Here is a 22,119-nt window from a genome sequence, read left to right as displayed (position 1 = left end):
AATGTCTTTTTGTTGTCTGATTGCTGAGGCTAGGACTTCCAGTACTATGTTGAATAGCAGTGGTGAGAGTAGATATCCCTGTCTTGTTCCTGATCTTAGGGGAAAGGCTCCCAGTGCTTCCCCATTGAGAATGATATTTGCTGTGGGCTTTTCGTAGATGGCTTTTAAGATGTTGAGGAATGTTCCCTCTATCCCTACACTCTGAAGAGTTTTGATCAGGAATGGATGCTGTATTTTGTCAAATGCTTTCTCTGCATCTAATGAGAGGATCGTATGGTTCTTGGTTTTTCTCTTGCTGATATGATGAATCACATTGATTGCTTTACGAGTGTTGAACCAGCCTTGTGTCCCGGGGAAAAATCCTACTTGGTCATGGTGAATAATCTTCTTAATGTGCTGTTGGGTCCTATTGGCTAGTATCTTGTTGAGAATTTTTGCATCCATGTTCATCAGGGATATTGGTCTGTAATTCTCCTTTTTGGTGGGGTCTTTGTGTGGTTTTGGAATTAAGGTGATGCTGGCCTCATAGAACGAATTTGGAAGTACTCCATCTCTTTCTATCTTTCCAAACAGCTTTAGTAGAATAGGTATGGTTTCTTCTTTAAACGTTTGATAGAATTCCCCTATGGAGCCATCTGTCCCTGGACTTTTGTGTCTTGGGAGGTTTTTGATAACTGTTTCATTTCCTCCCTGGTTATTGGCCTATTCAGGTTTTCTATTTCTTCCTCTTCCAGAGTTGGTAGTTTGGGGTTTCCAGAAATGTGTCCATTTCTTCTAGATTGCCTAATTTACTGGCGTATAGCTGCTCATAATAAGTTTTTCAAATTTTTTATATTTCCTTGGTATTGGTGGTGATCTCTCCTTTCTCATTCATGATTTTATTAATTTGAGTCTTTTCTCTCGTCTTTTTAATAAGGCTGGCTAATGATTTATCTATCTTATTAATTCTTTCAAAGAACCAACTCCTGGTTTTGTTAATCTGTTCCACAGTTCGTCTGGTCTCTATTTTATTCAGTTCTGCTCGAATCTTTATTAACTCTCTTCTTCTGCTCGGTGTAGGATCTATTTGCTGTTTTTTCTCCAGCTCCTTTAGGCGCAAGGTTAGCTTTTGTATTTGAGTGCTTTCCAGTTTTTGGATGGATGCTTGTATTGTGATGTATTTTCCCCTCAGGACTGCTTTTGTTGTATCCCAAAGATTTTGAACAGTTGTATCTTCTTTCTCATTAGTTTCCATGAGTCTGTTTAATTCTTCCCTAATTTCCTGGTTGACCCTTTCACTTTAAGCAGGATACTCTTTAAGTTCCACATGTTTGAAATCCTTCCAAACTTCTTCTTGTGATTTAGTTCTCGTTTCAAAGCATTATGATCTGAAAATATGCAGGGGAAGACCCCAATCTTTTGGTATTGGTTAAGTCCTGATTTCTGACTGAGTATGTGGTCTATTCTGGAGAAAGTTCCATGTGCACTTGAGAAGAATGTGTATTCAATTGTGTTTGGATGTAAAGTTCTGTAAATATCTGTGAATTTCATTTTGCCCAGTGTATCGTTTAAAGCTCTTGTTTCTTTGGAGATGTTGTTTTTAGGATATCTGTCAATTGTAGAAAGCTCTATATTCAAGTCACCAAGTATAAGTGTATTATTATCTAAGTATGTCTTAACTTTGATTGATATAGTTGGCAGCTCCCACATTAGCGGCATAAATATTCATGATTGTTATTATGTCCTCCCACTGGATAGATGCTTTAAGTATGATATAGTGTCCCTCTTCATCTCTTACTACAGTCTTTGGGATAAACTTTAATTTATCTGAAATGAGGATGGCCACACCTGCTTTCTATTGAGCACCATTTGAATGGTAAATGGTTTTCCAACCTTTCATTTTCAGGCTGTAGGGGTCCTCAGGTCTAAAATGAGTCTCTTGCAGACAGCAAAATGTGAGGTCTTGCTTTTTTATCCAGCCTGACACCCTGCATCGTTTGATGGGATCATTAAGACCATTCACGTTCAGAGTGACTATTAAAAGATATGAATTTAGTGCCATCATGATACCTATTCAGTCCCTGTTTTGTGGATTGTTTCCTTGGACTTCCTCTTTCTTTTACAGAGTCCCCCTTACTATTTCTTGCAGAGCGGGGTGGTGTTCACAAATTCTTTCAGTTTCTGCCTTCCTTGGAAGGTCTTTATCTCTCCTTCTATTCTGTATGAGAGCCTTATTGGATAAAGTATTCTTGGTGGCATGTTCTTCTCATCTAGGACCCTGAATATATCCTGCCAGCCCTTTCTGGCCTGCCAGGTCTCTGTGGAGACGTCTGCTGTTATCCTAATACTTCTCCCCATAAAGGTTATGGATTTCTTGTCTCTTGCTGCTTTAAGGATCTTCTCTTTATCTGGAATTTTCAAGTTTCACTATTAAATGTCAAGGTGTGGAGCAGTTTGTAGTGATTTTAGGGGGGGATCTCTCTATTTCCTGGATGTGAATGTCTGTTTCCCTTCCTATGTTAGGGAAGTTCTCAACTATGATTTGTTCAAATACATTTTCTGGACCTCTGTCCCTTTCGGCACCCTGTGGAACCCCAATTAAACGTAGATTTTTCCTTCTGAGACTGTCATTTATTTCCCTTAATCTATCCTCATGATCTTTTAATTGTTTTTCTCTTTTTTCCTCAACTTCCTTACTTGCCATCAACGTGTCTTCTATGTCACTCACTCATTCTTCTACATTGTTAACCCTTGTCGTTAGGACCTCCAGTTTGAATTGCATCTCATTTAATTGATTTTTTATTTTTGCTTGATTAGATCTAAATTCTGCAGTCATCAAGTCTCTTGAATCCTTTATGCTTTTTTTCTAGAGCCACCAGTAGGTTTATAATTGTGCTTCTGAATTGGCTTTCTGGCATTGAATTGTAATCCAAATTTTGTAACTCTGTGAGAGAGAGGACTGTTTTTGATTCTTTCTTTTGTGGTGAGTTTTTCCTTCTAGTCATTTTGCTCAGTGCAGAGTGGTTAAAAACAAGTTGTACTGGAAAAAGGATAAAAAGAGAGGGAAAAGGGGGGAAAAAAGAAAAGATAAGATAAAAGGGGGTAAACAAACTGAAAACAAAAACAAGGGGGAGTATCCTCTGATTCTATATTCTGTAAATCCCTCGACTTCCCCTGGAACTTTCCAGTGCTGCTTGGTCAATAACTTCCTTTTCCCCGTCCATCTAGCTGGTCTTCTAGGGGAGGGGCCTGCTTTGTTGATTGTCAGATGTGTGCACCTCGGCGAGCTGCCTAGCCCCCTGCCAGGTGCAGCACTCAGTGGGTGCTGTTTATCCTGTGTGGCCCCTGCTCAGTCCCAGGTACAAGGTGACACCAGGAGGAAAAACAATATTGGTGAGGGCCAGCTCTCCAGCTCTGGAGTGAGCTTCCGCAGTAACTACCACACCTCCCAGTCCGCAGGGGCCTGTATGCTCCGGGGGCGGGGGGCGCCGAAATGCACAGCTAGGGGCAGGAGCGTCCTTGCTGTCCTGCGTCCTCCGGGCCTCTGCCTGTCCTGGAGAAGTGCAGTATCCTGGGCTATGTCTCCCAGCGCCCTTGGCTCCGGGGCCTGCACCGCTGGAATCACACTCCCGGGGCCGCACAGCCCCCTTCATGCGGAGCCACTGCCTGAGCCACAGCCAGAGCTGTTCCCGGGGCCATGCAGCCCCCTCGGCGCAGAGCCGCCGCCTGAACCTCCACCTGAGTAGCTTCCCGGCCCGGTGCACACAGCAGCCTTTTAGGGAGCTAGACCCGTGGTGTGTGGCGCGCTCTCCCCCAGGGCGCAGTTCCTCTGTTAGTGCCCCTGGGACCCTGAGGGCATCCCTGCCCCTCCTGGGATCCTGCCTGAGCTCCCTGCGAGCGCCTCTCCATCTGGGAAGACTGGTGAAGCTCCTGCTTTTCCGCGACTGGGCGTTTCTGTCCTGATGGCACTCGCTGCGCAGCCTTAGACGGGCTCCTCGCGGGGTCCCATCCCCCTTGGATGCGTTTTTATTTCTTTTTTTTTTTTTTCAGTCTTCCTACCTTGATGGAAGTGAAAACTCTTCTCACTGTAGCATTCTAGCTGTTCTCTCTAAATCTCAGACCGAATTCGTAGGTTTTCAGGGTGATTTGGAAGTTATCTAGGTAAGTTGGTGGGGACAGGTGACTTGGGGACCCTACTCTTCCGCCATCTTGCCCTGCCTTCCCCAAATGTAGAGCTCATATCAATGTAATAAACATCATATAAATAGGAAGCTATTATTGTCTTTCATCTTTTTTACTGATGTGCCACATGGGTCTCATTATGTCTCACTTCCAGAGCACCAGAACATGACAGAGGAAGAAGCAATGTTCTGGTCAGAGGGAGATCCTTATTCACCTTTGGCCCAAGAGTCATTGTGGCTCTGAATATTTTCCTAACATTGGACATCATTTGATAACCTTTTCTGTATCTAGATTTCATGGTTTCCAGACAACACTCCCCACTGAAAGAACTGAAGAGAAATGGCTGCTTCCAGATCTGTGGCAGGATATATACAAGATGAACCTGGGTGGCTCAGCGGTTGAGCATCTGCCTTTGGCTCAGGGCGTGATCCTAGGATCCGGGATCCAGTCCCACATCGGGCTCCTTGCAGGGAGCCTACTTCTCCCCCGCTCTGCCTGTGTCTCCACCTCTCTCTCTCTCTCTCTTCTCTCTCTCTCTCGAATAAATAAAATCTCTCAGCCCTCAGAGAAAGGGGTAGTAATGCTGAGGCACTCCCAGAGTTCCCCAGTGGGCTGTCCACGGTGCTAAAGGACTCATGAATGCCCCTCTGAATTTCTTTCCTTGCTTCACTTCTCTACTCTCTCACCAGTGCTTCATGGAGTCACCTTGCATATATACCACTTGCACCTGAATCCTTATCTCCAGGTCTGCTTCTGCAGGCCAGTGATTGGAGGCAGGTGGAAGGGCTGAGGGGCCTGAATAAGACTGTGGCATGAGGCGGGAGACGAAAGAGTGAGTGGCGCAGTGGACTTTCCGGGCACGGGTACATGCACGCACCCCAAGTCCTTGCTCCCTTGGTAGACTCCAAGCCAAAGCCAACGGTGCTGCCCACCTTATGTCTTTAGATTAGAGTGCTTAGTCCACTTACATCAAAGTAATTATTGATAGATAGCCATTTATTGCCATTTTATTACTTTTGGGGGGCTTATTTCTAGAGATTTTCTATAATTCTTTCTTGTCTCTATTTCATATTTTGCTGATTTTCTTTAGTGATATATTTTCTTTATCTTTATTCTTTTCAGATTTATTAGTGGCTTTTGATATATGGTTACCATTATATGTGTAATAACCTCTTCTGCATATAGCATCTATATTAAGTTGATAGTCATTCAAGTTTGAAACTATTCCATTTTCCTCTCCTTATCACATTTTTGATGTATGTTATAGTATTTTACTACTTTTGTGATTCTTGCCTTTTATTTTTTTAATTTTTAATGGATTTCAATTTCCCAACATACAGCATAACACCCAATGTTCATCCTTCCCAGTGCCCCACTCAGTGCCCATCACCCAGTCACCCCAAACCCCTGTCCACTTCCCTTTCCACTAACCCTTGTTCATTTCCCATAGTTAGGTGTCTCTCATGTTTTGTCACCCTCACTGATACTTTCATTTTCTCTCCTTTCCCTTTACTCCCTTTCACTAATTGTTATATTCCCCAAATGAATGGTACTCAATAGAAAGCAGGGGTAGCCATCCTCAAATCAGATAAATTAAATTTTATCCCAAAGACTACACTAAGAGATGAAGAGGGACACTATATCATACTTACAGGATCTATCCAATGGGAGGACATAACAATTATGAATATTTATGCCCCTAATGTGGGAGCTGCCAAGTATATCAATCAATTAATAACCAAAGTTAAGACATACTTGGATAATATATACTTATTAGACTTGAAAACAGTGTTTTCTGTAATTGACAGATATTCTAAGCACAACATCTCCAAAGAAACAAGAGCTTTAAATGATACACTGGACCAGATGGATTTCACAGGTATCTACAGAACTTTACATCCAAACGCAAATGAATACACATTCTTCTCAAGTGCACATGGAACTTTCTCCAGAATAGACCACATACTGGGTCACAAATCAGGTCTGAACTGATACCAAAATATTGGGATTGTCCCTTGCATATTCTCAGACCATAATGCTGTGAAACGAAAACTAAATCACAAGAAGAAGTTTGGAAGACGTTCAAACATGTGGAGGTTAAAGACCATCCTGCTAAAAGATGAAAGGGTCAACCAAGAAATTAGAGAAGAATTAAAAAATTTCATGGAAACTAATGAGAATGAAGATACAACTGTTCAAATTCATTAGAATACACCAAAGCAGTCCTGAGAGGGAAAAATATCACAATACAAGCATCCATCCAAAAATTGGAAAGAACTCAAATACAAAAGCTAAATTTGCACTTAAAAGAGTTGGAAAAGAACAGCAAATAGATTCTACACCCATCAGAAGAAGAGAGTTAGTAAAGATTCAAGCAGAACTCAATGACATAGAGACCAGAAGAACTGTGGAACACATCAACAAAACCAGGAGCTGGTTCTTTGAAAGAATTAATAAGATAGATAAAGCATTAGCCAGCCTTGTTTTTTTTTATATATATAAATTTATTTTTTATTGGTGTTAAATTTGCCAACATATAGAATAACACCCAGTGCTCATCCCATCAAGTGCCCCCCTCAGTGCCTGTCACCCAGTCACCCCCACCCCCCGCCCACCTCCCCTTCCACCACCCGGTAGTTCATTTCTCAGAGTTAGGAGTCTCTCATGTTCTCCCTGTGTGATATTTCCCACTCATTTTTTCTCCTTTCCCCTTTATTCCCTTTCACTATTTTTAATATTCTTCAAATGAATGAGACCATGTAATGTTTGTCCTTCTCTGATTGACTTATTTCACTCAGCATAATACACTCCAGTTCCATCCACGTCGAAGCAAATGGGGGTATTTGCTGTTTCTAAAATTAGCCAGCCTTGTTAAAAACAAAAGAGAAAAGACTCTAATTAATAAAATCACGAATGAAAAGGTGATCACCACCAATACCAAGGAAATACAAACGATTTTAAAAACTTATTATGAGCAGCTATATGCCAATAAATTAGGTAATCTAGAAGAAATGAATGCATTTCTGGAAAACCACACACCACCAAAACTGGAACAGGAAGAAATAGAAAACCTGAACAGTCTGATAACCAGGGAGGTAATTGAAGCAGTCATCCAAAACCTCCCAAGATGCAAAACTCCAGGGCCAGATGGCTTCCCAGGGAATTCTATCAAACGTTTAAAGGAGAAACCATACCTATTCTACTAAAGCTGTTCACAAAGATAGAAAGAGATGGAATACTTCCAAACTCGTTCTATGAGGCCAGCATCACCTTAAATCCAAAACCAAACAAAGACCCCACCAAAAAGGAGAATTATACACCAATAATCCCTGATGAACACAGATGCAAAAATTCTCAACAAGATACTAGCCAATAGGATCCAACAGTACATTAAGAAGATTATTCACCATGACCAAGGGGGATTTATCCCTGTGATGCAAGGCTGGTCCAACATTGGAAAGCAATCAATGTGATTCATCATATCATCAAGAGAAAAAACAAGAAACCTGTGATCCTCTCAATAGATGCACAGAAAGCATTTGACAAAAATACAGCATCCATTCCTGATCAAAACTCTTCAGCGTGTAGGGATAGAGGGAACATTCCTCAGCATCTTAAAAGCCATCTATGAAAAGCCCACATCCAATATCATTCTCAGTGGGGAAACACTGGCAGCCTTTCCCCTAAGATCAGGAACAAGACAAGGGATGTCCACTCCCACCACTGATATTCAACATAGTACTAGCAGTCCTAGCCTCAGGAATCAGGCAACAAAAATAAATAAAAGGCATTCAAATTGGCAAAGAAGACGTTAAACGATCCCTCCTTCCAGATGACATGATACTCTACGTAGAAAACCCAAAAGACTCCACCCCAAGATTGCGAGAACTCATACAGCCATTATGCAGTGTGGCAGGATGCAAAATCAATGCCCAGAAGTCAGTGGCATTTCTATACACTAACAATGAGACTGAAGAAAGAGAAATTAAGGAGTCCATCCCATTTACAATTGCACCCAAAAGCATAAGATACCTAGGAATAAGCCTAACCAAAGAGGTAAAAGATATATACTCTAAAAACTACAGAAGACTTCTGAAAGAAATTGAGGCAAACAAAAGAAATGGAAAAATATTCCATGCTCTTGGATTGGAACAATTAATATGGTGACAATGTCAATATTACCGAGGGCAATTTACACATTTAATGCAATCCCTATCAAAATACCGTGGACTTTCTTCAGAGAGTTGGAATAAATCATCTTAAGATTTGTGTGAAATCAGAAAGGACCCCAAAGAGGCAGGGAAATATTGAAAAAGAAATCCAGAGCTGGGGCATCACAATGGCAGATTTCAGGTTGTACTAAAAAGCTGTGGTCATCAAGACAGTGTGATACTGGCACAAAAAGTGACACATAGATCAATGGAACAGAATAGAGAATTCAGTATGGACCCTCAACTCTATGGTCCACTAATATTCGACAAGGCAGGAAAGACTATCCATGGGAAAAAAACATAGCCTCTTCAATCAATGGTGCTGGGAAAATTAGATAGCCACATGCAAAAGAATGAAACTAGACCATTCTCTTCCACGATACACAAAGATAAACTCAAAATGGATGAAAGATCTAAATGTGAGACAAGATTCCATCAAAATCCTAGAGGAGAACACAGGCAACACCATTTTTGAACTTGGCCACAGCAACTTCTTGCAAGATTCATCCATAAAGGCAAGGGATACAAAAGCAAAAATGAATTATTGGGATTTCATCAAGATAAAAAGCTTCTGCACAGAAAAAGAAACAGTCAATAAAACTCAAAGTCAGCCTACAGAATGGGAGATTATATTTGCAACAGACCTATCAGATAAAGGGTTAGTATCCAAGATCTATAAAGAATTTATTAAACTCAATGCAAAGAGACAAACAATCCAATTATGAAATGGGCAAAAGACACGAACAGAAATTTCACAGAGGAAGACATAAGCATGGCCAACAAGCACATGAGAAAATGCTCTGCATCACTGGCCATCAGGGAAATACAAATCAAAACCACAATGAGATACCACCTCACACCAGTGAGAATGGGGAAAATTAACAGGATAGGAATCTTCAAATGTTGTAGAGAATGTGGAGAAAGGGGAACCCTCTTGCACTGTTGGTGGGAATGTGAACTGGTCCCACCACTCTGCAAAACTGTGTGGAGGTTCCTCAAAGAGTTAAAAATAGATCTGCCCTAGGACCCAGCAATTGCAGTGCTGGGGACTTACCTCAAAGATACAGAGGCAGTGAAACTCCGGGACACCTGCAGCCCAATGTTTATAGTAGCAATGTCCACAATAGCCAAACTGTGGAAGGAGCCTCGGTGTCCATCGAAAGATGAATGGAGAGCATCCCGGGTGGCTGAGTGGTTTAGTGCCTACCTTCAGCCCAGGGCATGATCCTGGAGACCCAGGATCGAGTCCCATGTCGGGCTCCCTGCATGGAGCCTGCTTTTCCCTCTCCTTGTGTCTCTGCCTCTCTCTCTGTCTCCCATGAAAAAATAAGTAAAATCTTTTTTTTTTTAATTTGGCTTTTTAAATTTTTTTTATTTTTTATTTTTTACTTTTTTAAATTTTTTAGTAAAATCTTTTTAAAAATTAAAAAACAGAGTGACTAGTGTGTCTGTAGTGTGTAAGATTATTTTGAGGAAAAATCATAAAATTATTGGGGTATGAGAAACATCTCTAGGAATTACAAACAGTTCGGCATAGCTAAAATGCTCGGTACACGTAAGAAGTAGGTAATTATGTCATCTGTGTATGAGGAAATGAGAACCAGAAGTGATGAAGTAGTATTAGTAATGAAAGGGAATGAAGAGGAATCTGCTACTAAGTATCAGATTGGATAAAGACTAGCTGGAACTGGAGCCAAATTGAGATGGAGTTAGATCCCTCCTTCCTTTTCCCTGCCCCAACATCCCAATCAGTGTTGTTTTCCCTATCTAAAATTTTAACTTCAGTGTCCTCAAGTTTCAGATTCCCAACACCTTTTTGCTATTTTCATCTTGTCCCTATCAGCTTTAGCAAAAGCTTTCCAGACTCTTTCCATTTAACTGAGATGACAGAATCTAATAAATTCGGGAATTGACTGATATAAACATAAAGTCATTTTAACAGAATTTAAGGCTTGTTAGATACTCTGCAGGATAGATTTTAGGTATTAGCTAAGAAATGGATGGATGTATTGTTGGTCCTGGAACTCTTAACACTATATGATCAAGCATGGTGGGTATCTCATACCAAAGGAAACAACAAAGATGACTAGAGAAGTTTCTCTGTTAGAAGATCTGAAGAATGGTGATAATATTGACAGAACAAGAGATGTTGTAACTTGTTATTGTATAACAAAAGGGGTAAGTCCAGTGAGGAAGAGGCCCTAGAAAGTGGGACAACTTCACGTCATAAGATTAGCACTTAGTTTAAAAACCACTGTCAAAGCTAGAACTTCTGTGTTGCCTTTAGAAGGCTTGACCAAATTTGTATCCTGAGAACAGCTAATATATTCAAAGAGTAAATGAGTATATCAGATGTTCACCTAAAACTCAGGGTCACCTACTAGTCTTAAATCGAGCTTGCAACAACTTTTATCCATGTCCCTCTTCACTAAATGCATAGATTTCTCATACTACATGCTTTTTTTCCTAATACTTAACTAAACTAAGGAAAATAATACCATGACCATTACAGAATGGCAAACTAAATGGAAATTCAGAGATCACATAATATAAACCTATTGAATTGGAGATAAGTGAAGAGATCACAGAAAGTGATTTACTCAAGATCGTACAATGAATCCAACATAGCCTGAGGTATGATCCAAGTCTTGTGCCTATCAGTCCTGCAAACTCTCCTCCATGTTCATTATCTTTTTCCATGCAAGGATTCCCACTAATTTTGTTAAGACATTAATGAAAGCGTATAATAAGTTGATTAATTAAAGTCAGCCAATATTTAAAATACATTGAAGTGTGTACAGCATGAAATACAAAAAGAATAAGACTTGGTTATTCCTCTTTAAGTCTAGTGGAATTGGGGTAGGAATAATGAAGAAGTTTACATTGAAAAACCAGAGAGATGACTATGACACAAAACAATAAATGAAAACAATTATTAAGAAAAGTACAAACAAAACAGCAAGACTTCAATGAAGAACTGCACTAAATTGGATTGAGAGGAAAAGAATAGCTTTTTGTTTAACTTGAAATAAAAAAGAAACACTATTTCTATCTTCATTTAAGAAGCACCAGGGACGCCTGAGTGGCTCAGTGGTTGAGCATTTGCCTTCAGCTCAGGGTGTGATCCTGCGGTCCTGGGATCGAGTCCCACATAGGGCTCCCTGCAGGGAGCCTGCTTCTCCCTCTGCCTAGGTATCTGCCTCTCTTTATGTTTGTTTCTCATAAATAAATAAAATAAAATCTTTTAAAAAATAGAAGGCACCACCCTGGGGATACTTGTAGATCACCAGCTGTACCCAGACCACACTTAGAAAGCACAAAGTGTCTAAGTCATTCTTGTTCATAGGTAGTTCTAATGCAGCAACAATAAAAAGTGTGTATGGTATATAAATTGGGACCTTGTATTCTCAGATTATCTCTGGATCTCATATTTGCCTCATTCACTGGGGCTTGACCAGGTTATTTATAAATTCAGTGGAGGCTAAGGGCTGAAGGAAAGAAGATAGATGATAGATAGATAGATAGATAGATAGATAGATAGATAGATAGATAGCAGATAGATAAGAATGGTAGAATCCAATTATGGCAGAAGCTGCTGTCAGAGACAAAAGTCCTCTAGGAAACTGGAAAAAAAGAAAGGCAAAGAGTGAAAGTATTGGGTGCCTGCTATGTGCAAAGATAATAGAAGACACCCCAGAATCCCAAACTTGAGGAAACACTACACTGCTACCCAGTGTGACATGTAATCACTTGTGAACTAAACTATAATTGTACAGCTACCAAGGATGTGGATAACTAGTAATATTACACTTATTGTAGATGGGTCTTAGAAATTGATAAACTTTGTATTTCCACACTAGGAAAAAATATAAGCTTTGTCTAAACACAAAATTGTGACAGAGTCAAAGTTAGTTTTCTTCATAGATGAGTAAAATAATGTAATTTTAGGCTCAGAGATTTTTTTTTTCATTTGAAATTCAGTCAGTATACCTTATTGATTAAAGAGACTTAGGACAAGCTAAATAAAAAGAGTTTACTGAGTAAAAAAATATAAAAACCAGCTTAAACCATACTTTACCCAGACTGCTAGTAGCAGGTTACCTATGTCAATTCCTTACTGGGAGAAGGAGGGAAATTCAGAAAGGGAAAAGAAATTGGAGAAGATCTAAAAAATGATTATCTGAATATAGAGTGGGATCACACAGCAATAATATAGCTATAGGTTCATATTCTTACTTTTAAAACTTGTCTATATTTTATATTTTTAATTTCATTTTTCTTTTGATTTCCTTTTATTTTTTTATCCTATGTACTTCTTTTTTTATTTTTATTTTTTTTAAAGACTTGCCAATGTTTCTGGCTTTATTTTTTAAATTTATTTATGATAGTCACACACACAGAGAGAGAGAGGCAGAGACACAGGCAGAGGGAGAAGCAGGCTCCATGCACCGGGAGCCCGACGTGGGATTCGATCCCGGGTCTCCAGGATCGTGCCCTAGGCCAAAGGCAGGCGCCAAACCGCTGTGCCACCCAGGGATCCCCTTTTTTCATTTTTTTAATAATAAATTTATTTTTATTGGTGTTCAATTTACCAACATACAGAATAACACCCAGTGCTCATCCCGTCAAGTGCCCCCCTCAGTGCCCACCACCCAGTCACCCCCACCCCCCGCCCACCTCCCCTTCCACCACCCCTAGTTCGTTTCCCAGAGTTAGGAGTCTTCATGTTCTGTCTCCCTTTCTCATATTTCCTACCCCTTTCTTCTCCCTTCCCCTCTATTCCCTTTCACTATTATTTATATTCCCCAAATGAATGAGACCATATGTTTGTCCTTCTCCGATTGACTTATTTCACTCAGCATAATACCCTCCAGTTCCATCCACGTCGAAGCAAATGGGTATTTGTCATTTCTAATGGCTGAGTAATATTCCATGGTATACATAAACCACATCTTCTTTAACTTTTGATTTCCTTTTATTTTCAGCAGAGTTCCTTTAAAAAGCCCAGTGTGTTTAAACTTGCTAAAAATAAACTAGAAAAAAAAAGAAGAAAAAAACAAAAAAAAAACAAAAAAAAAAAAACAAAGAAAAACAAAAAAAAGAAAAAAAGAAAAAGAAAAAAAAAAGAATAAACTAGAAGGTGCTTATTTTTTTGGTACTTAGGCCACAACTAAATGTAAGTGGCCAGGCTGTGTCGCCCTTTCAAACAAGGACGAGAATTGCCATAGGGGAATACAAATTGGGGAAGGGCTGTGTTCAAGTTGCTACCATTTCACAAAATCCCTTCTTTGTTCATTTCTTTAAGATTTGTTACACTTTGTTAGATTTTCTGATACAGTTTAATTGAAGCATATATTATGAAAAGTTAACAATACAAACTACAAGACAGTTGATTTCTGAAGGTATATAATATATGCCAAATTACTGATATAAACAATAACTGCTACTATGAGATTTTAGGGAGAAAAGTCTAAAGTCTTCTAATCCATCATTTCTTTTCTTAAGATTTTATTTATTTATTCATGAGAGACACAAAGAGAGAGAGAGGCAGAGACACAGGCAGAGGGAGAAGCAGGCTCCATGCAGGGAGCCCGATGTGGGACTCAATCCCAGGACTCCAGGATCATGCCCTGGGCCGAAGGCAGGTGCTAAACCTCTGAGCCACCCAGGGATCCCCTAATCTGTCATTTCTTCAAGGAAAACTGTCCTTAAGCCATTCTAGACAGATATATTTGATATTTTTTTAAATTTTTTTTTATTTATGATAGTCACAGAGAGAGAGAGAGAGGCAGAGACACAGGCAGAAGGAGAAGCAGGCTCCACGCACCGGGAGCCCGACGTGGGATTCGATCCCGGGTCTCCAGGATCACGCCCTGGGCCAAAGGCAGGCGCAAAACCACTGCGCCACCCAGGGATCTCCTATATTTGATATTTTTAATGTTCTAACTTTTCTTGCTAACAAAGTAGGTCCTTCCATATGAACTTCCAAATTATTTCCCCTTTGAACTTAATAACAGTTTAGAAGAGAAAATAGGGAAAATATGGTTACATAGAGGAGTATTTTTATAATACTGGATTCATCTTTAGATACAGAAGCTTCCTGAACAAAGCAACAAATATCTGTGATCAGCTCTGGTCAGTATTCCAAGTTCCCTTCTCTGGGAATTTAAAAATGAATGGAGGGGGAAAAAGGAGGCATAGAATCTAATAGCTAGCTCTAAATCTGTCAGTAAGGCTGTGATGTCCTATGACACACCCTGGATATGTACTTAAGGCCACTAAACTCCCATGACCCTTCTGGATTGCTTCTAAGGTCATTGACTTCCTTTTTCAATCTTATGATTTCAGCTTAGGCCTCATCTGAAATTACATCATAAGAGCTGACCACCAACTAGGAAAATTCGTGAAAGGCACTGCAGTGTCAGAAAGAGGTATGGTTCCATTTTCTAAATCAATCTTGTTTCTTCAACTTGCAAATTATCCTAATAAAGTAACTTCCTTTGTCATCTGTACAAAAAATAATCTTATGTGTGTTTATTGCTTGTTTATATTAACCGATTAATAGCCCATTTGCTTTGTTCTAAAATAGTTCTTACCATACTGTATTGTAAACTTTCCATACTGCTGAGTTATCACTTCTCTCCCCTCACCAGACTATGAGCTGCTGGAAGGCAGGTAGGTGATCTTAGGTATCTCTGAATCCATATGGTTTGGGTCTTATTATTTGAGGATCACAAAAAAAATCTATAAAAATGAATTAAATGCTGTTTAAGACAAGCAAAATCATCATTCATGAAATGAGTGGCTTGGACTAAGTGATCTCTATCCCTCTAGGATTCATTACTCGTTTGAAAGTTTTACAACTTTCTTTTTATGACCTAATATAAGTTATTGATTTGACTAAGTTATAAACAATTGAACCTAAATAACAACATTACTAGCAAAGCTTATTTTGACCTTTAAGGACTGGAAAGTTATTAATGTGACTAATGACCATCCATTTTCCATTAATTTATTTATCAGTTTTATTTCACATCTTTTATTCAAAGATCTGGGAAACGAACTAGGGGTGGTGGAGGGGGAGGAGGGCAAGGGGTGGGGGTGAATGGGTGGCGGGCACTGGGGGGGGGCACTTGAGGGGATGAGCACTGGGTGTTATTCTGTATGTTGGCAAATTGAACACCAATAAAAATAAATTTATTATTAAAAAAAACAAAAAACAAGATCTGGGAATGTCAAATTTATAATATTTAACAGAAAAATAAATAAGTGATTATTCTATGTCAAGATACAAATGTTTTTAATCTTATAGTTAGTATTATGATTTAGTTCCTTCCTTAATATTTTAGGAAGCAACTTTAGGGTCTGAGGCTGGAAAGTTTTTAAATTATAATGGAATGCAAAGATAATTCTAAGTGGTTTTAAATGACAAATAATACTTTAAAATGACAAACTTCTTCATCATTCATTTATCCATTCACTCAGTTAACATTTATTGAGCATTTATGGTTAAAGTACATATGTGTTAACCCTGTGTGACATGCCTTCTTATATGTCAACTAGATAGTCTGTAAGGGAAGATAACATATGCATACAAATCATTGATCTGAAAGAGAAATTTAGAGTTCCCTAGAAGGGAAAATGATAGAAATTACTTTGGAAAGAGGATGAGAAAAGTCTTAGTCAAGAAGAGTGTAATTTAAGCTAAAGGGTAGGTAGTTTTTGTATACACATAGATGGAGGAAAGAATATTTCAGGAAAAATAAATACCATGAAAAGGGGCAGTCAAGTGAGAAAACATGTAGCACATGTCCCTAGCATAGTAAAATATCTGTTTCATTGAACTACAGGATGTGTAAAGGAGAAAAGTGAGAGAGAAGCTAGAAAATTTTAGTTGCAACCAGACTATAGAGAGCCTTAAATATCAGGCCAGGAAGTTTGCATTTTATTCTGAAAGCCCTAAAGGACCATTGAAGGCTTTAGAACAGAATATGACATAATTGGAAGCTCCAATATATGGAAAATTATTCTATAGTTTTTAGAAGTATGTAGTGAGAATTGATGGTGGTAGGAATGACAGATGGTAATTATCTCTCAAGAGTAGTTCTTTTTTTTAATAATAAATTTATTTTTTATTGGTGTTCAATTTACCAAGATACAGAATAACACCCAGTGCTCATCCCGTCAAGTGCCCCCCTCAGTGCCCACCACCTAGTCACCCCCACCCCCGCCCTCCTCCCCTTCCACCACCCCTAGTTCATTTCCCAGAGTTAGGAGTCTTTATGTTCTGTCTCCCTTTCTGATATTTCCCACACATTTCTTCTCCCTTCCCTTATATTCCCTTTATAAATAATAGTCAAGAGTAGTTCTTAAAACAAAGGTTTTATCAAAAATCTCAACAGCACCATCTAGTGCCTCATCATAAAACTGCCCAATTTGTGGAAAACCTTAGCAACAAGGTTAACAGAAAGACTTTAATCAGTTTAGGCAGTTTCCTTCTTTTCCACAATTGCATCTGTGTTCAGAGAATCAATGGTGAAAGGAAAGGAAACTGAGAAATAATGCAGAAGTTGAGAATAGTCAACTCATTTTTCTCTATGATCTTGATATCCACCTTCAGAATGATTTCATCCTCATTTTTTTTTGTCATATACCAAGAGTTCTTGGCGAAAAATAATGACCTTTTATAATAAAAGGCGAAATCGAAGCAACTAGTCAAGTTGTTAGCAGTAGTAAATGTGGAAGTTATATCCTACCTACAACCACTATGATAGTTGTCTGTCTCTGTACCTATAAATCAGAGACAAGATCAGTCTCATCCATTGTTGGGATTTCTTGCATGTTCAAGTAGTCTTTACACCTTACTAACCCCAACTCTCTCTTACTAGGGAGTAAGAGCTATGTAAAAACCCAAGAAATCAGATTTTGAACAAATATTATCCACAAAAAAAAGATTATCCATCATATTCTACATTGGTGAGTTGCTCCCACTTTCTTAAAGAATAAAAGAATCTGGAGGAACACTAAATATCATTATTTCTATGTTGTCTCATCCCTAGATCTATCTGATCAGACCTTGGTTACTGCCTTAATTGACTGTCTTGATAAAGCTTAACTAAGCTACACCAAGTAACAGCCTTTTGGTGTAAGAGAAATGACCAAGTATTGTTGAATAGCAAGACTTTGAGAGTGAGTCTAAGAAGAGAATAAGGATGAACATCTACAACAATATTTTTACCCAGAAAATATATTTCAACTATGTATGTTACATCTTTCCTCAGAAACTTACTTATGGTGCAAATTTTATAAATGTGTTTTACTTCTTTGGAACTTTTCCCCTCATTAAAACAATCAGATAAGTATCAACCAACAGATGTTACCTAGGAAGCCCTCGTCTTGAAAGAAACAAGCATTTTCACATAGATTTTATTCCCCAAGAGAATTCAATGCTCTGCCAAATAGATAGGTGATGATAGATAAATAGCTATAGATGGTTAGATGGCAGCTAGATAGATATTTATATTTATGGAACTACATCTTCAAAGCTGTGATCTAATAGAAAAACCCAATTCAATGGAAGATATAGGGGGCAGGGAAAGATGGCGGAAAAATAGGATCCCCAAGTCACCTATCCCCAACAACTTACCTAAATAACTTTCAAATCATCCTGAAAACCTATGAATTCATCCTGAGATTTAAAGAGAGCACAGCTGTAATGCGACAGTGAGAAGAGTTCGTGCTTCTATCAAGGTAGGAAGACGGAAATAAATAAATAAATAAATAAATAAATAAATAAATAAATAAGCATCCAGTGTGTGTGTGGGGGGGGGTAACTGCGAGGAGCCAGGCTAAGGCCAGGCTGCAAGAGCCTCCAGTACAGGAAAGCTCCGTCCCAGAGAGGCAGGAACTTTACCAATCTTCCCAGATGGAAAGGCACTCACAGGGAACTTGGGCAGGATCCCAGGAGTAGTGGAGCCCCCAGGTTCCCGGGGTCACTAACACAGGAAGTGCACCCTGGGGAAAGTGTGCCACACACCATGGGCCGAGCTCCCTAAAGGGCTGGAGTGCGCACCTAGTGGGGCCTTGGGGGCAGCTCAGGCAGTGGCTCAAGTGGCGGTTCCAAGGGGACAGGGCTGCACAGCCCCGGGAGAGCAATTCCAGCTGCGCAGACCCCGAAGCCCAAAGCACTGGGGGACACAGCCCAGGATCTGGCACTTCCCCTAGGGACAGGCGGAGGTCAGGAGGACACAGGGCAGAAGGACGCTCTTGCCACCAGGCGGCCCCAAGCTGTGTAGATCCGCATCTGCCGCCCCCAGAGCATCCAGGCAAGTGCGTCCTGGGAGACTGAGGTAGTTACTGCTGGAACTGACTCCAGGGCTGGAGAGCTGGCCACCACCACTGTTCCTTCCTCCTGGGGTCACCTTGTTCCTGGGACTGAGAGGGGCTACCAGGGAGCAAGGGCATCACAGGATAAACAGCTCCCACTGAGTCATGCACCTGGCAGGGGATGGGGCAGCTCCCCCAGGTGCACAAACCTGAGAATCAGCACAGCAGGCCCCACCCCCAGAACACCAGCTGGAAAGACAGGGGAAGAGCAAGTTCTTAACTAAGCAGTGCTGGAAAGCTCCAGGGGAAGCCCGGGAACTTACAGTATATGGAATCAGAGGATACCCTGCCTTGTTTTTGTTTGTTGGCTTCGCCCTTTTTTGTTTCTCTTTTTCATTCCTTTTTCCAATACAACTTGTTTCTAGCCACTCTGCACTGAACAAAATGACTAGAAAGAAGAACTCACCACAAAAGAAAAAATCAGAAACACTACTCTCTCCCACGGAGTTACAGAATTTGGATTACAATTCGATGTCAGAAAACCAATTCAGAAGCATAATTATGAAGCTACTGGTGGCTCTGGAAAAAAGCATAAAGGATTCAAGAGACTTCATTATTGCAGAATTTAGATCTAATCAGGCAGACATTAAAAATCAATTAAATGAGATGCAATCCAAACTGGAGGTCCTAACAATGAGGGTTAATGAGGTAGAAGAATGAGTGTGTGACACAGAAGACAAGTTGATGGCAAGGAAGGAAGCTGAGGAAAAAATAGAAAAACAATTAAAAGATCAAGAGGAAAGGTTAAGAGAAAAAAATGACAGCCTCAGAAGGAAAAAATCTACGTATAATTGGGGTTCCACAGGGCACCGAAAGGGACAGAGGACAAGAAAGTGTATTTGAACAAATCATAGCTGAGAACTTCCCTAACTTGGGGAGAGAAACAGGCATTCAGATCCAGGATAGAGAGATCCCCCTCCTAAAATCAATAGAAACCGTTTAACATTCCGACCCAACATTTCATAGTGAATCTTCCAAATTTCAAAGATAAAGAGAAAATCTTTAAAGCAGCAAGAGACAAGAGATCCCTAAGCTATACTGGGAGAACATTAATATTAGCAGCAGACCTCTCCACAGAGAACTGGCAGGCCAGGAGGGGTGTCAGGATATATTCAGGGTCCTAAATGAGAAGAACATGCAGCCAAGAATACTTTATTCAGCAAGGCTCTCATTTAGAATAGAAGGAGAGATAAAGAGCATCCAAGATAGGCAGAAACTGAAAAAATATGTGATCACCAAACCAGCTCTGCAAGATTAAGGCAGACTCTGTTAAAGAAAGAGGAAGTCCAAGGAAACAATCCACAAAAACAAGGACTGAATAGATATCATGATGACACTAAATTCATATCTTTCAATAATCACTCTGAATGTGAATGGGCTTAATGAACCCATCAAAAGGCGCCCATCAGCGCCATTTTCAGACTGGATAAAAAAGCAAGACCCATCTATTTGCTGTCTACAAGAGACTCATTTTAGACATGAGGACACCTACAGCTTGAAAATAAAAGGTTGGAGAACCCTTTACCATCCAAATGGTCCTCAAAAGAAAGCAGGGGTGGCCATCCATCTCATATCAGATAAATTAAAGTTTATCCCAAAGACTGTAGTAAGAGGTGAAGAGGGACACTATATCATCCTTAAAGTACCTATCCCACAAGAGGACCTAACAATCATGAATATTTATTCCCTTAATGTGGGAGCTGCCAAGTATACCCATCAATTAATAACCAAAGTAAAGACATACTTGGATAATAATACACTAATACTGGGAGACTTCAACATAGTGCTTTCTGTAATTGACAGATCTTCTAAAAACAACATCTCCAAAGAAACAAGAACTTTAAATGATAAACTGTACCAGATCAGTTTCGCAGACATTTACAGAACTTTACATCTAAATACAACTGAATACACATTCTTCTCAAATGCACGTGATACCTTCTCCAGAATAGACAACTTACTGGGTCACAAATCAGGTCTTAACCGAAACCAAAACATTGGGGTTGTCCCCCACATATTTTCAGACCATAATGCTTTGAAACTTGAACTCAATCACGAGAAGAAATTTGGAAGAAATTCAAACATGTGGAGGTTAAAGACCATCCTGTTAAAAGATGAAAGGGTCAGCCAGGAAACTGGAGAAGAATTAAAAAGTTTCATGGAAAATAATGAGAATGAAGATACAAACATTCAAAATCTTTAGGATACAGCAAAAGGAGTTCTGACAGGGAAATACATCAAAACACAACCATCCATCCAAAAACTGGGGAAAAAAGCTAACCTTGAACCTAAAGATGCTGGAGAAAAACAGCAAAAAAAGCCTACACCCAGCAGAAGAAGAGAGTTAATAAAGATTCGAGCAGAGCTCAATGAAATAGATACCAGAAGAACTGTGGAATGGATCAACAAAACCAGAGGTGGTTCTTTGAAAGAATTAATAAGATAAATAAACCATTAGCCAGCCTTATTAAAAAGAAGAGAGAAAAGACTCAAATTAATAAGATCATGAGTGAAAGATAATGAGTGAAAAAGGAGAGATCACCATCAATGCCAAGGAATTACAAACGATTTTGAAAACTTATTATGAGCAGCTATATGCCAATAATTTAGGCAATCTAGAAGAAATGGACACATTTATGGAAAACCACAAACTACCAAAACTGGAACAGGAAGAAATAGAAATCCTGAACAGGCCTATCGATAACCAGGGAGGTAATTGAAGCATTCATCAAAAACCTCCCAAGACACAAAAGTCAGGGCCAGATGGCATCCTAGGGGAATTCTATCAAACATATATAGAAGAAACATACCTATTCTACTAAAACTGTTCCAAAAGATAGGAAGAGATGGAATACTTACAAACTCATTCTATGAGGCCGGCATCACCATTATTCCAAAACCAGACAAAGACTCCACTAAAAAGGAGAATTATAGACCAGTGTCCCTGATGAACACACATGCAAAAATTCTCAACAAGATACTAGCCAATAGGATCCAACAGTATATTAAGAAGATTATTCACCATGACCAATTGGGATTATCCCCGGGATGCAAGGCTGGTTCAACACTCATAAAGCAATCAATGTGATTGATCAAATCCACAAGAGAAAAAACAAGAACGATGTGATCCTCTCAATAGATACAGAGAAAGCACTTGACAAAATACAGCATCCATTCCTGATCAAAACTCTTCAAAGTGTAGGGATAGAGGGAACATTCCTTAGCATCTTAAAACCCATCTACAAAAAACCCACAGCAAATATCATTGTCAATGGGAAAACACTGGGAGCCTTTCCCCTAAGATCAGGAACAAGACAAGGATATCCACTCTCACCATTGCTATTCAACATAGTACTAGAAG

This window comes from Vulpes lagopus, chromosome X, assembly GCF_018345385.1.
Source record: "Vulpes lagopus strain Blue_001 chromosome X, ASM1834538v1, whole genome shotgun sequence".
NCBI classification, from domain to species: domain Eukaryota; kingdom Metazoa; phylum Chordata; class Mammalia; order Carnivora; family Canidae; genus Vulpes; species Vulpes lagopus.
Note: the sequence above shows the minus strand (reverse complement) of the source record.